This window comes from Pterocles gutturalis, unplaced genomic scaffold (assembly GCF_000699245.1).
Source record: "Pterocles gutturalis isolate BGI_N339 unplaced genomic scaffold, ASM69924v1 scaffold4978, whole genome shotgun sequence".
Lineage (NCBI taxonomy): Eukaryota > Metazoa > Chordata > Aves > Pterocliformes > Pteroclidae > Pterocles > Pterocles gutturalis.
Genome location: NW_010125430.1, coordinates 158,644 through 171,511, shown reverse-complemented (window position 1 = coordinate 171,511; position 12,868 = coordinate 158,644). Strand labels below are relative to the sequence as shown.

General features: G+C 40.9%; 1 protein-coding gene across 1 annotated transcript in view; it reads left to right on the top strand.

Annotated features, from left to right (window-relative positions):
• LOC104465497 (mineralocorticoid receptor-like) overlaps positions 1-12,868 on the top strand; it is a gene marked incomplete at its 5' end in the record, with an annotated part of 85,197 nt that overhangs the window by 20,466 nt on the left and 51,863 nt on the right. The window lies entirely within an intron of this gene.

Here is a 12,868-nt window from a genome sequence, read left to right as displayed (position 1 = left end):
GGGTTAGAGGGGCTGCAATGGCAGGGCAAGTCGGGCTCCAGTTATCTCTCCATAGCATCTGTTCCACTGTAAAAATTAGTTCACTTCCGCACTTCATCTTGTGTTACAACTACTTTAACTTGGGTCTTCTGGTTAACTAAAAGTCAATGTGTTTCTTTGGAAAACCCTGACGCCCAACAACGACCGATCTTTCCACGTAACTTAATTATTTCTGCATGTGAGTTTTGGCTGTGCTCCAACTTTGAAATCATTATGCTGCTTCAGAGTGTAAATAAGTGGGACTGGATTAATAAATGGTATGAAACATGGTGCCACACTTCACTATAATCCACTTATCAAAGTGGAAAAACCTTTTAGTACAGAAAGTGCATCTGCTTTTAATTTTCATTTTGATCTTTTCTTTGTGTGTTTTCAGACACGAGTGTACCTTTCCAGGGAGGCTTCTAATGCTGCTGCCTGGTGGTTTCAAACTTACTTCTGAAGATGGCAAAACAGAGCTAGGAAATTTGGGATGTATTAGGAAAAGCGTAGGACTGGATTATCTTGTCATAATTAAATTGGGGTGCACTACATCACACTGAAATCTGGCATAAGTAGAAGGCAGATCAGATTTTTGATGTTACCGACCTTCTTACAATTTCTGTTTTCTTATTTTAAATTTTATCACTTTTAGTTACAAAATACGTTTCAGACAAATGGAATCTTGCCTTTAGATGCTGTCATTTTTCAAAGATAAAACAGGTGTGTTTGATGCCAGTAGTGAAACCCACCATTTGTGCCACACAAAAATACCTTGTCAGCCATGTGAAACTGCAGTTTCAGATCGTACGATGAACACTCAGTGACCACCACCCTCCATCACCCACTTCCTTCACCGACCCCCCTTGCAAGCTGTAGATCTGATAGCTATTGCTGAAGAGGTTGGGCTTTGCCAGTGACCAACTTCTGTCACTTTAAGGAGAATATGGCTGTATTTTAGGAAGGTTAACCTAACGGATTTTTATGCTGTTCATACTCTTTTTGTAAGCAATGACATTTCAGTTCACGTGAGTTTGTGTTAAATAGCTGCTTGCAGGAAACTGAAATTAATTCAATCTGCTTAGTACTACTGGAATTTTAATTATCAAAATTGAATTAGAACTGTAAAAAACCTGTGTTCAAACATGCCCCTTGTGAGGTTAAATGGGAGTAGACTGAGGAGTTTTTTATTTTGTTGTTCTTAAATGTGTTGAACACAAGGGCTGAGGATACATACCACGAAGGAGCAGCGACCCTAATCCAGGGGTGAGTTCTGGATATAAATTATACAGAAATTGGTCTTTAGTTTTTACCGAGCAAACCAGATTTTGAAACAGCAATTATGTCAATTAGGCAGAATGTTCTTTGAAAGTACAATGGAATAATTTGGTTTGTGCTTTGGCAGTGTTGTATCTATGACCTGCGATGACTTTTTTTTCCTGTAGCCCTATGTCTCTTCTTTCAGTTTTGTTTTCAGTGGCCACCATCATTTGGGCTGAAATTTGACATATTTGTTTTTACTTAAGTATCCCTGTCCTCATAATGAAGAGGTCTGATCTCGTCAAGATTCCACCCTGAATCTCATGTGAATTATCTGTCTGAAAAGTTTGGTATGCTTGAAAAGATGCCTTTTTTTTTTTTTTTTTTTTTTAAACTCTCAGTGGTAACTTTCCAGGTGTTGGAAATGCCAGGTGCAGGTCAAGTCATCCATGGCTTTAGTTGTTCAAGACCTGAAAGGTGTGGGTAATGAAGGTGTGGGTCCGGCACACAGCTTTGCTCTCGCTTTGAGATCATCCCAGTGCCATGGGTGGAGGTGTCGGATCCAGCACGCCCGGCTGAAGGCAGCCACGGGGCTGTGATCACCACTAAAATCTGGGATAGTTAGAGGAAGCTTCAATTCATCGGTGTTTTTGCTGATCTATGATACCTCACTCAGCCTCTTGAGGCTGGACAGCAAGCAAAGGGTGAAGTGCTGTTTTCAGGGGTGTGGGAGGGTTGTCTTTTCCTGTAAACAAGGGCTGTAGGCAGGGCTACCTGGCAAGCCTGACCGGAATTGTGGTGGTGGAGAGGGCTGGGACCTCTCTTCTATCTTCTGCTATCCCCTCATCCTCTTCTATCTAGAAGAACAGATAGCTGAGGTTCCTGATAAAAATAAATAAATAGAAAAAAAAAAAGAAAATAAATAGGCAGGCATGTACATATTTTGAAGGGTAAACCAGGCTCCTTTTTTTTAAAAAAAAAAAAAAAAAGCAAAAGCAGAAAACTTCTAAGTTCACTTTGGTGAGTGTCTAGTATTACTTTGGTCAACGTTTATGTGTTTAGGGTTGCAAGAGATTCTGCTAGAAGGCTCTGTTGTGATGGTGTTGCTTGTAGCCTTTAAAAGAAAATAATTACTGACCAAGGTTCCAGAGGAGAAGATTTGCCAACGTATGTGCTGACAATGTTTTAAATTGTCGCTGTTACTCATAATAATATTCATTATTGTGAATTTAGCATATTTCCAGTCTGAGCTGTAGTAAACTGTACATGAAAAATGCAAGAGAAAAATATGCTTTGAAGATAATGTGTCATTCACACGTAATAAAATTTATGATCTGCTGAGCGTGCTAAATGCAAGAACATAGCAGGCTTGAACTTCAAAATGTTTGCAAAAACCAAAGGGTAGTTACTTCTTAAAAAAAAAAAAGTTAACAGAACATTTTCACTGGGATCAAGAGTTGGGAAAGTTTTACTTTGTGAAACAAACTGCCTGTTTTTCGAGTGTATAAATAGCATGAATCTCATTAAAGGAGTCAGCCTGGCATTGCAAATTATAGAACGGAATTGAAAAACCCAGAATTTTCTTTCTATCCTATAAGAATAGAAGTTTTCTCTTAGTTTTAATGTTTCATATGATTACTACAAAGACAGTTTGATGGATGTTTGAATATATCAGTAGGATAGTGGGCAGACTAAGTGGTTTGAAATAGTGAATAGAGCATAACAGGCTTTGGCCCCACATACACTTAAAAATAGGAATATTTTTATGGAGGTGAATATATTCAGTAGAGTATCCACTGGAGCAGTACGGCTTAAGGAGCCATACAGTCAGCTAGAGATCCTTACGTTATCAGTGAGTGCTCCATATTCCAGAATACCCTCCCAAACATTCCCTCAAATGAACCTGATATTTCACACGAATCTTATTTTACACTGTGTACTTCCTAAAATCCAGTTGTAACAGTGAGCTGGTGGTAGAACAGGATTCTGCATCGTATGTGTAAATGTAGCAGAGAGGTTGACCGCTTTTATCAGCAAAAATGGACAGGCCTTCCAGTTGCAGTTTAAGATTTTTGCATGATGCTAATTTAAAAAGTCTTTCCAGGCCTTTTAGACCATTTCTTATACATTGAAATTTTCCACTAAAGTGCATTGAAATTTGTAGTATGTCAAGAATGCCTTATCAGATCTTTAGCATGGGAAAGCAGAAGTTGGCATCATGCATGCAACATGATCTCTTATAAATCTATCTTATGTACTGCTCTGCAGATAACGGCACCTAGAGACTTCGATATTAGTCTTCAGTTAAAATTTAAACCAAAATGAAAATTTGCAAACTTACTGTGAAAAAAAATGCTGTAAAATATTAGATGTCTGATTTTGTCAAAACAGCATTCTCTAAAGCTCTAATTCCCACTCTTTATATTACTGTATCCAGGATAATCTAAAATCAAAAGTAATTTACATGAAAACCAATTTCAAAACAGAATCAAAATTATTTAGCTTGATAACAGGATTATTTTGGTGTTTGTAGACATACTTCCTTGGTTTTCCTCCTAAACAGATTTCCAATTCTGTGTGATTTCACTGAATCTGAAGTGCTTTGCAAGGATCAGATACTTTTCCCATTCCTCCTCTGTGCTATCCAGTATCATTCCACAGTTCTTTGACTACATAGAAAGGGAATTACCGCATAGTCAGTCACGTAGCTATGTTCAGACTTCCAACAGGCTGAACCAAAAGCTTTCTCAGCTCGTCTGGACTTCAGGAGGCCCCAGCTGTCCTCCCGGAGCCCCTGGCTGTTGATGTGGCTGGTTGGTAGGAACTCTGCCTCTGCTGTGGAGGTGTAAGTGGGAGCAGCAGGGGTGGTTGCAGTGCCGGTTTGGTGCAGATCTTGGGTTGGTGGGTCCGTCCCCCTGGTTAACGGGATGGCTGGAGCACCAGGCACAGGCTTGGAGGGGTTTTCAAAATTGTGCAATTAAGCATGAGAAGAAAATGTGCACCTCTCTCTCAAATATTAGATATATGCATCTATTTTCTAGCCCGCTTGTCTCACTGTTGTTTAAGAGGTTTCATCCCTGCTGGATAGTTTCTCCTGTAGAAGGCAGTAGCCTCTTTTGGGTTACATCCTGTGCCCTCTTGCCAAATATCCTCTCTCTCCTTGATCCCTCTCATCAGTGCCCTTTCAGTCTGCTTAAAATAGTGAGTGAGAACCATTCGGATAACTTCTCATCTCCGTTGCCAGCATCACCAGACTGTACCAATTGTTTTTGTTAACCTGGTCTCAGCCCAGTGTGAAAGCAGCTTTCCTGGGAAGGTGAAGGAGCAGGTGACAGTCTCCGTGTCAAAATCAGCAGAGCATTGGAGTCTGTGCTCTTAGATGTGCATAGGGAGTGCACAACAGTATGGCAATCTGAAGACTTTCACATATAAAGCATTAGAGGACATGGCCCTCCCTGCTCCCCTTCAGAAAAAAAGGGGAATCAGCTTTGTAGCCATATTCTCCATTGGAGGAAGCACTGGTAGTTCATCTGTGCTTTCAAATTTTGGCTTTCTGGAGGAAACAAGTATGGTAGTTAATGTGCAGAGTATAAAGCTATTGATCGTGATGTAATCACCACCCATGAACAACCTGCAGCTCTTTCCCCAGGATACTGAGGGAGAATTGATAGCCTATGTCAGATGAGGCAGAGGAAGATGATCTGGTGATCACAGGCTAGCATGCTGGATTTGAGAATGGTTTTGTCAATATAATTATAATGTGTTATAATTAAACAGCAGCTAAACACAAGGTTTAAAGTATATAAAAAATTAAGAAAAATACTGTGTAGCAGAAGTTCGTAGACCATCCTCACTGTTTGTGCATCGAGTGCCTGATGCACCTGTGTTTTTAAAAGAGCCCTAGCTGGGCTAGACCCTTCAGAAAAATGATGCCATTGAGACTGTGTTTTTATCCATGTCCCGGATAGTTTTAATATACTTTACTTGGGTGTATGAAATAAGCTATAGCGTACTTTCCAATGGGATGTAGTGAATGAATTCCCTGTTTTGCTTTGCTTGTGTGCACAGCTTTTGCTTTTCCTATTAAACTGTCTTTTTCTCAACCCACAAGTTTTCTCACTTTTACCCTTCCAATTCTCTTTCCCATCCTGCTGGAGGGGAGTGAGCGAGCGGCTGGGTGGTGCTGAGTTGCCAGCTGGGGTTAAACCATAACAGGTAAAGGAGAAGGTTAGAAAATACATTCTATTGAAGGAAAGGAAAAAAGTTCAGGGGGAGTAGAAAATAAGGAGACTTAAAAAAAATTAAAATGGTAGATCAATTAATCCAGTAATATAAGGTAAAGAAACTGAAAGACATCTTCATGTCTTGGGATGTAGAAGCAGCAGAAGGTAATTGAGAATGACAAGCAAGCAGGAAATATCCCAAATGTAGTGAAAGTATTGCCAAAATCAAAACAAATTTTAATTAAGTATTTTATCAAAAAGGAGGGAAAGCTCTAAATTCTTGCTTCGGAGAAGGATTGAGACCATACCTATGCTATAAGCACAGTCTGTAATAATAATAGGTCAATCTTGTTGTCTTGAGCAATTGGCAGATGCAGGCTTTGTCTGCAGCCAGAAGCGTATTGTCTGGGAATGATACGGTCAGACAAGTAGAGCTGTGCAGTAATAAGGGAGAGAGACTTTGAAGTCACACTGAGTTTGGGAAACCCTGAGATTCAATATCTGAAATAGAAAGCCTGGATGTTTGCTATAAAAAATGAAGCAACAATATTCATATCTAAGTTCTGTACCTTGTCTGTGGCGTTTATAAGCTTGTTCTGCATTACTCGTAAATCTCAGTGTGAGGAATCAAGTTTATGAGTTTACCGTGGTCAGACTGGACTGGTTTAAACAGAGCTGAGGATGTTAATTGTCCAACGTCTCAGGTGGGTCTAGCAATAAGTAACTAGTTATGGAGAGAGGGACTGGCCGTGGCCACAGCCTTTGGAGCCGCAGCGGGGGGACGGGTCCTGCCGCTGCCCGCGGATGGCCAGCTGGGAGGGACTGCCCTAATCTGTTTCCCAGGTTGTTCGAACCAGTTCAAGAGCAGTAAAACAAGGTTATGTAATTGACATGTGATGTAGCCGAAAATAGTGACTGCAAACATAGGCTGCTGTTGCTGGGCAGTTGTCAACGGCTAAAAAAAAAAAAAAAAAGCCCTCAACTGTATAACAAATGGACCTTTTAAATGAAAATGCAATTCTGATCTCCATTGAGTAGCAGGCAGTTTCCTTATATTTTTTTTTTAATTGCAAGAAATAGAGGCTCCGTGAAAGCTGAAATTTGGAAAAAGATTCATTTACTTATTGTGCTGATTTATTTGAGAGTACCTACCTACTGCAGATGGTGAAATGAAAACCTCAGGTATATGCAGTTTGTTCTTGAAAGTGTGATATGGCTCCTGTCAAACAGAAAATCTTTTTCTGCACCTGGAAAGTCATTATGACAAGTGTTAGCAGTAATTTTATTAATATACTGGCCATTAACAGGTAGAAATAGTTTATTTTTATTAGTTAAAAGAGCTTGTATGGATTACAGAGATAACGTGACCTTCACAAAATCTGTGAAGGTTTTGGAGCTGGGTGAAAGGAGCACATCACACAGCTCAGTGAGCACAAACGAGAGGTTGAGATGTGCAGATTATGGGATTTCTTGCTGTAGGAGGCAGAGCCCTTCATTAGGGCTATAGCAGAAAAGCCTGGTGTTAAGTTCTGTTTGCTGACCAGATATTCTTGAGGTGAGAGGACTCCCTTACAAAATCCTGATGATTTTCGGCTGCGTGTTTTGTCTTTGCTTCAGCAGGGAAGGTCTGTAGCCCAGGTCAGAAGGGCTGCAGGGACTGGGCTTGTGCCATCTGACGGGCTGGCGCGGGTCAAGGGAAGGGACAGAGTTGACCAGTAAATAACATTTAGGGAATTGAGAGAAACAGTGTACAGCCATTCAACCCACATTTCTTTTCTCCTCCTCATGCACTAGTGTAATCAGGAGTAACTTCAGGAAAATGGGTGGTTATGCTGGGAAATACTGATAGGAGCAGCAAGAGGATCTTCAGAGGAGTTCCTGCACTGAGGATGCCCAGGTAATGGTGTTCAGCACCTATACGCTCCTGCTCCAGCAGCTTCCAGTAGTACTCAAAGCTGTATGGCTTTGACACGTATCATTGTTATCGTGGAGATGATCCTCCTGCTTGGGGTGTATGAAGAAATCTAAGCCCTTATTCTAGCCCAGAAGCTGCAAAGGGCATCCTAGCTCTGGTGTGCAGCTCTGCAAAGCAGGGCTGGAGGTAGCTTCCAGCGCCTCCCTTCTGCAAGGGGAGGCCAGCTTTGTCTGCAATTTTAGGAGTTTAAAGTATTAATTTGCATTGTGGAGGAAGAAGGAAAGTTTGTGAATTTTACATGTGTTTTGATGTGCTTCAGTGAGACGCTATTTTAAAAGCTGAGGTTTTTTCCCAAGCTTTTTCTGCTTTATTTGGTCCTTAGCTGCCGCTCCTGTTTTCTCACTTTCCCGTCCTTTTTGTGATGCTTCCTCAATCACGTCTTTTGTCTTGGGACATTAAGCATGCTCTGGTTTGGGATGTCATACCCAGAGTGGCTTTTGGATTTTTCCCTTTTCTAGGGGGTGCTGCAGTGGGCTTGTAGCTCTAGCAGAGGAAAAAGAGAGTTGGCCGCCCAGGTAAAAGCGGGGAAAAAAGTGCGGAAGGCGGTGGTGGCACAGGAGAGGAGCTGGGCATTAGTGGCACACAAGCAAGCATGAGTCAACAACCTAATGCCATTGGCAAAAGGCAGATCGGGTCCGAGATTGCATTAGCAGGGCTGTTGTGTGCGAGAGGCAGGAAGTAACCGTGTTATTGGGCTTAGTGATGGTAAAAGTCAGTGGGGAAAAATGCACTCGAGTTTGGGCGCTCCGTTTTATGAAAGAGGCTGGAGGAGAAGAAGAGGAATGACGACAGATTTAACAACCCTGACCTATGAGGAAAGATTGGGAGAGCTGGATTTGTTTAGTCTAGCAAAGAGATGGGGAACATAAATCTTTCGATGGGCATGAGATTGTTGTAAGGAAGCTGGCAATCTATTACTCGGTATGTCTTAGGGAGAGTGCTGGCATCTCTTTCGGTGGTAAAATATTCCCATTTAATTTAAATGCAAAGGAAAAAAGTACATCTGAAAGGTTAGCTGAACACTAGCCTAATCGCATGGCTTGTAGCGAAGTTGCAGAATACCTTTCCCCAGAAGGTTTTAAGACAAATTTAGAGAAAGGAGAAAAAAAAAAAACAAACCCACCAACCTCCTTGAACTGTTAAGCAAGTCTTGTCATGCTTCCCTGAGTGGGCTTGAATTAAACAGTCTTTGGATCCTCTTCCAGCACTATGCTTTTTTTTTCTTACAAAATTTAACATTTGATCATAGTAGTTGCTATTTTAACAAGAGAGCAGAAATGTAGAAGACTCATTAATGATTTGCAGTTCCTGACTCAGCCTTCAGAAAACTGGGGAAAAAAAAAAAATAATTTTTAGGAGAAAGATAAAACACGGAGAATATTTCAGAAATTTCTGTAATTTTCCAATTTTGCCTTTGACAGTAACAGAAATATTACTGACAAGGAATATCTACCCCCCATTCCTGTTGCAGACTTAACACATCTGGAAGTACCGCAGCCCCTGGAAGAGGATAGCAGCGCTCTGCACACAAACATGAGCTCATCTTAGCAAGTCAGATTTTGGGACCAGTGGCTCAGTCATTGTGTTTAAAGAGTTTTAAAAGACAGAACTTCTGCTGCAGCTTTCTGTTGCAGCCTCATGTTGGCAGTAGTTCTTAGGCCAAACAAAACCAGCTTTTTTTTTCCTCCTTTCTTTTACTGCTGAATTTTGCCTGTTCAAGAAAATGCATTAAGAGGGAAGACAGAATTTCATGAATGCTACCTTTTTGTTTTATTTTTTAAGCCTATAAAAGCAGGGAATTAGAGAGTCTTTAATGGTTCCAGTTCTCTCACCTGCACCGTATTTTTGTGCATACATGTGTATGTGGTACACAGTGACACGATAACCTGCAAAGTGCAAACTCAAATATTCCTCTAGCTCTCCTGTGAATAGGACAGATCTCTGCTTCTTCTTAGTGTGGAACTGTGCGGTACCTATTAATTATTTATTTTGAACAGGAAATTTTCCTGGCATCTTTTGTAACTGTCTGTTGTAGATGAACAGGAATTACCTCGTATAAGTGCACTTAATGGTGGCGTATGTAAAAATTACTTTCATCTTAATGCATTTAGCACATGGGAGATGAGAAGTTGATATCTACGCTGCCACTTTCCAGCCCACTTGTGGGTGATTAAATTGGATATAAAAGAATGACTGGATTAAGCTAAACACAAACTACACAAGCAGATCGATAGTGTCTTGGAAGAGTTGGAGATCCAGCACTGCAAAAACATCAGCCTCTATGCGGGACAGTCTCCGTCACCTCACTGAGATCCTGAAGAGCCCTGGAGGTCTTGAGAGCCACATCCATTTCAGATGTGTAGGTTTTTGTTTGGATTCTGAAGCTGAGGGCCATCAGTGAGGCTCATGCTACACAAGTGGAAGATACTCATTCGTTATGTCTTTGCTTTACTACCTGACTTTACCAAATTGGCTTTATTTGAAATGTACCGTATTTGCATGGAAATCTGAAGCCGTATTTTTAATCATAGATGATAAAGTAAACTTTTTAACTGAAAAAGTGTTCGTTAGTATTTCATATCTGTACTCCACATAGAGGCTTTGCCTGAATGCTGATCTGTTCTGGTTTTTAAGGGTTTTCAAGTTATTTCCATTAGTGTAAGCTTTAAGAAGACGGTGGTTATTTAATTTTTTTTTGAAATAAAAAAGTTGATAAGACATTTGCTTTTCAGAGAGACTTTTGCCTTGCTTACTAGAAAAACTACTTATAGATTTTGTACTATACATTAGTATTCTGAGATGCATGATTCAAAAATTGGGGACCCTTTACCAAGTTATGCTTTTTGAAATTATTTGGCCTAGAGTTGATAGGCTATAAAGTAATAAGTGCAGGCTACCTAAACCATTTGAAGGGTCACTTACAAGCCTATTCTGCTATAGTGGGAATATTTCTTACGAAGTCACAGTGTGACAGTGATTGAAAGAAATAAACATTTCCACAATATTTAAGAATGTGACCCAGGTAATTATCCTGGAGTACATAAATATTAACCTCTTTTTATTAAACCCACTAGCTTTTGAAAGCAGCAAGTGAAAAATGTTGACTTAACAGGTGTACAGTTCTGTAGAGCAAACTGCCTTCAGGGTAATTCTGCAGTGGGGTTCATTTTGCAGCATTAGAGCTGTCTTGTCGTATTAATAGCCTGCACCCGCCTGTGGAAGCCTAAAAATGGTATTGCAGCACTCTGTGATGTACAAAGGACATTTTCTGAGCGCTGAACGATCACACTCGCCTTCCTAGCAGAAAATAACCATTTTTCCCTCTATTCCCACAAAAAAATAGTATACCAGTATTTGTAATGGCATATAAACCATCCATTTAGAGTACATCATTATTTTAACCACTCTTGTTTTCTACTTTAATTTTACTTTCATGCTGTCTGTGTGATATCTCTTTAGGAGATGCCTTGAAGTCAGTGCAGAGCGAAAATGTAAAGAGGAATTAAGTTGAGTTTCTCTTTTGTATCTGTTTTTTGTATAGATCATATAATAAACACTGTGTGGTAAGCAGGTTTTCATTTTCTGATTAGCTGAGAATTTTATCTTTTTATGGTTTAGCAGGGCTAGTTAAAGATCAGCTGATAGTTACTAGTGCTGTCACTATGTTGTTCAACTTGATTTTATGCCTGACCTAGCTTCATGAGCTCATATTCATGAGTTATTTTGCCCAAGTTTTATAGCTTTTCATCTGTGTCACAGTGCTACGTAAGGTCCCTTAATAAAAACCCTTATTAGCCCATCTGCTTGTTGTTCAAACATCTAAAGCATTATCTAAATGATGATACCTCTGTGAAGTTGCAGTAACACTTTGCTCATTCCAGTAAGATCAGTTCTCTTTGGGTGAGATGCTCGGTGAAGAGATGTGAGAAACAGCCCAAGCTTCGGTTCACTGTCTGAATAGATAGCGGTGGGTAAGAGTGGAAGAAGGCAGATGCAGACATAGAAAAGGACTTATCTGAAGTTTTAAGGCAAAATCCTGAAAGAGCCCAAAATAGAAGCCAGGTCTCCTGTGTCCCATGAATATTCGCTTTCTCTTTCCTTGAGGAAGCATGTGTGTATTGTGGAAAATATCTTGGGCAAACATACTCTATACCTCTGGTCCTACAGCACCTCTGTCCCCTTACCAAGCCTGTGTCTTTGCTCCCGTTGCCCTCCCACGTGTTCCAGTGCAGCTCTGCTTCGGAGCCCTGCCTGGGCTTCCCTTTCCCACCTGTGGCTGGTGCTTGCTTCAGTTGTTGGCATCAACATCGTTTATCCAGCTCGGGTTTCTGCACATCTCACTTGCTTCATTCAGTGACCTGCTTAGGGGTCTCTCTGCTTAGTTGCTGGTTGGTTTTACTGCATTTGCAATCTGAATTTTTTTTTTCCCCTCTAGCTTGCATTTCAGACAACTTTGTTAACGAACTTGCATTTAGTTTAGAGACTAATCAGTTTCTTACTTTATTTCTCAAATCCCTGTCCCTGAGCCTCGGTAGCTCTTACAGCATCCGCTCCATAAACCTGCAGTATGCTGTTGTATTTTACATGGAACTGTCTTGAACTTTGCAAATCCTGCAGCTTGCCTTACGGCCCACTGTACTTCTGTGTGCTGTGTCCTTTCCTCTCATCCTTTCTCTGGAAACCCTCTGCATCGCTTTTTGTCACATCGGCTGCAAACCGTTTGTTCTGGCCGCCCCAGGTCCCTGCGTACCGCCTCTGGGTGGAGGCAGCTAAAATAATCTTCTCCTCTCGCTTTTCCTGCCACGCTGCACCAAGCCCTCGTGGCTTCCTTTATTCTTCCACATCAAACTCAAGCACCTTTGAAAAGTACACGCAGTAGTGTCCTTGTTTGATACGCTGCGTCCGTTTGCTCTACCTACATTCCTCCCACGAAGCAAAATGCCTTTTGAGTCTTCAAGTTGTTAAATGCCAGCCTATTTCCCTGGTTGCCATGTATTTCCCTTCTGCTAAATGTTGTGTGTTAAATACCTGCTGTCTCCTCAGGAGAGCTTCTGTGGGGCTTTGCAGAGCTGGTTGTGATTTCAGCCTGTTGTGGTAAACCTTTCAGAAACCTGCTGCTGCGTAGAAAGTAACTGATTAAATCAGAAATCAAACACAGGGTGAACTGGTTGAAGAGAGTGGAGTATATTGGAGTAGTTAACCTCTACTTTGCATTTCTGCTTTAGGCTGTGAACTCCTTTAGCATGAGAATGGCCCTTGGTTTTGTAAAAGTTTTGAGGCTGCTTTGTGATAAGGCTTGTGTAAGATTTGAAAAAGTTCAAACCAATTGTTTGTTTTATGCAAAAAGAAGAATTCTGGTCCCGCTTGGAAAAAAGGAAGGAGATCTCTCTTG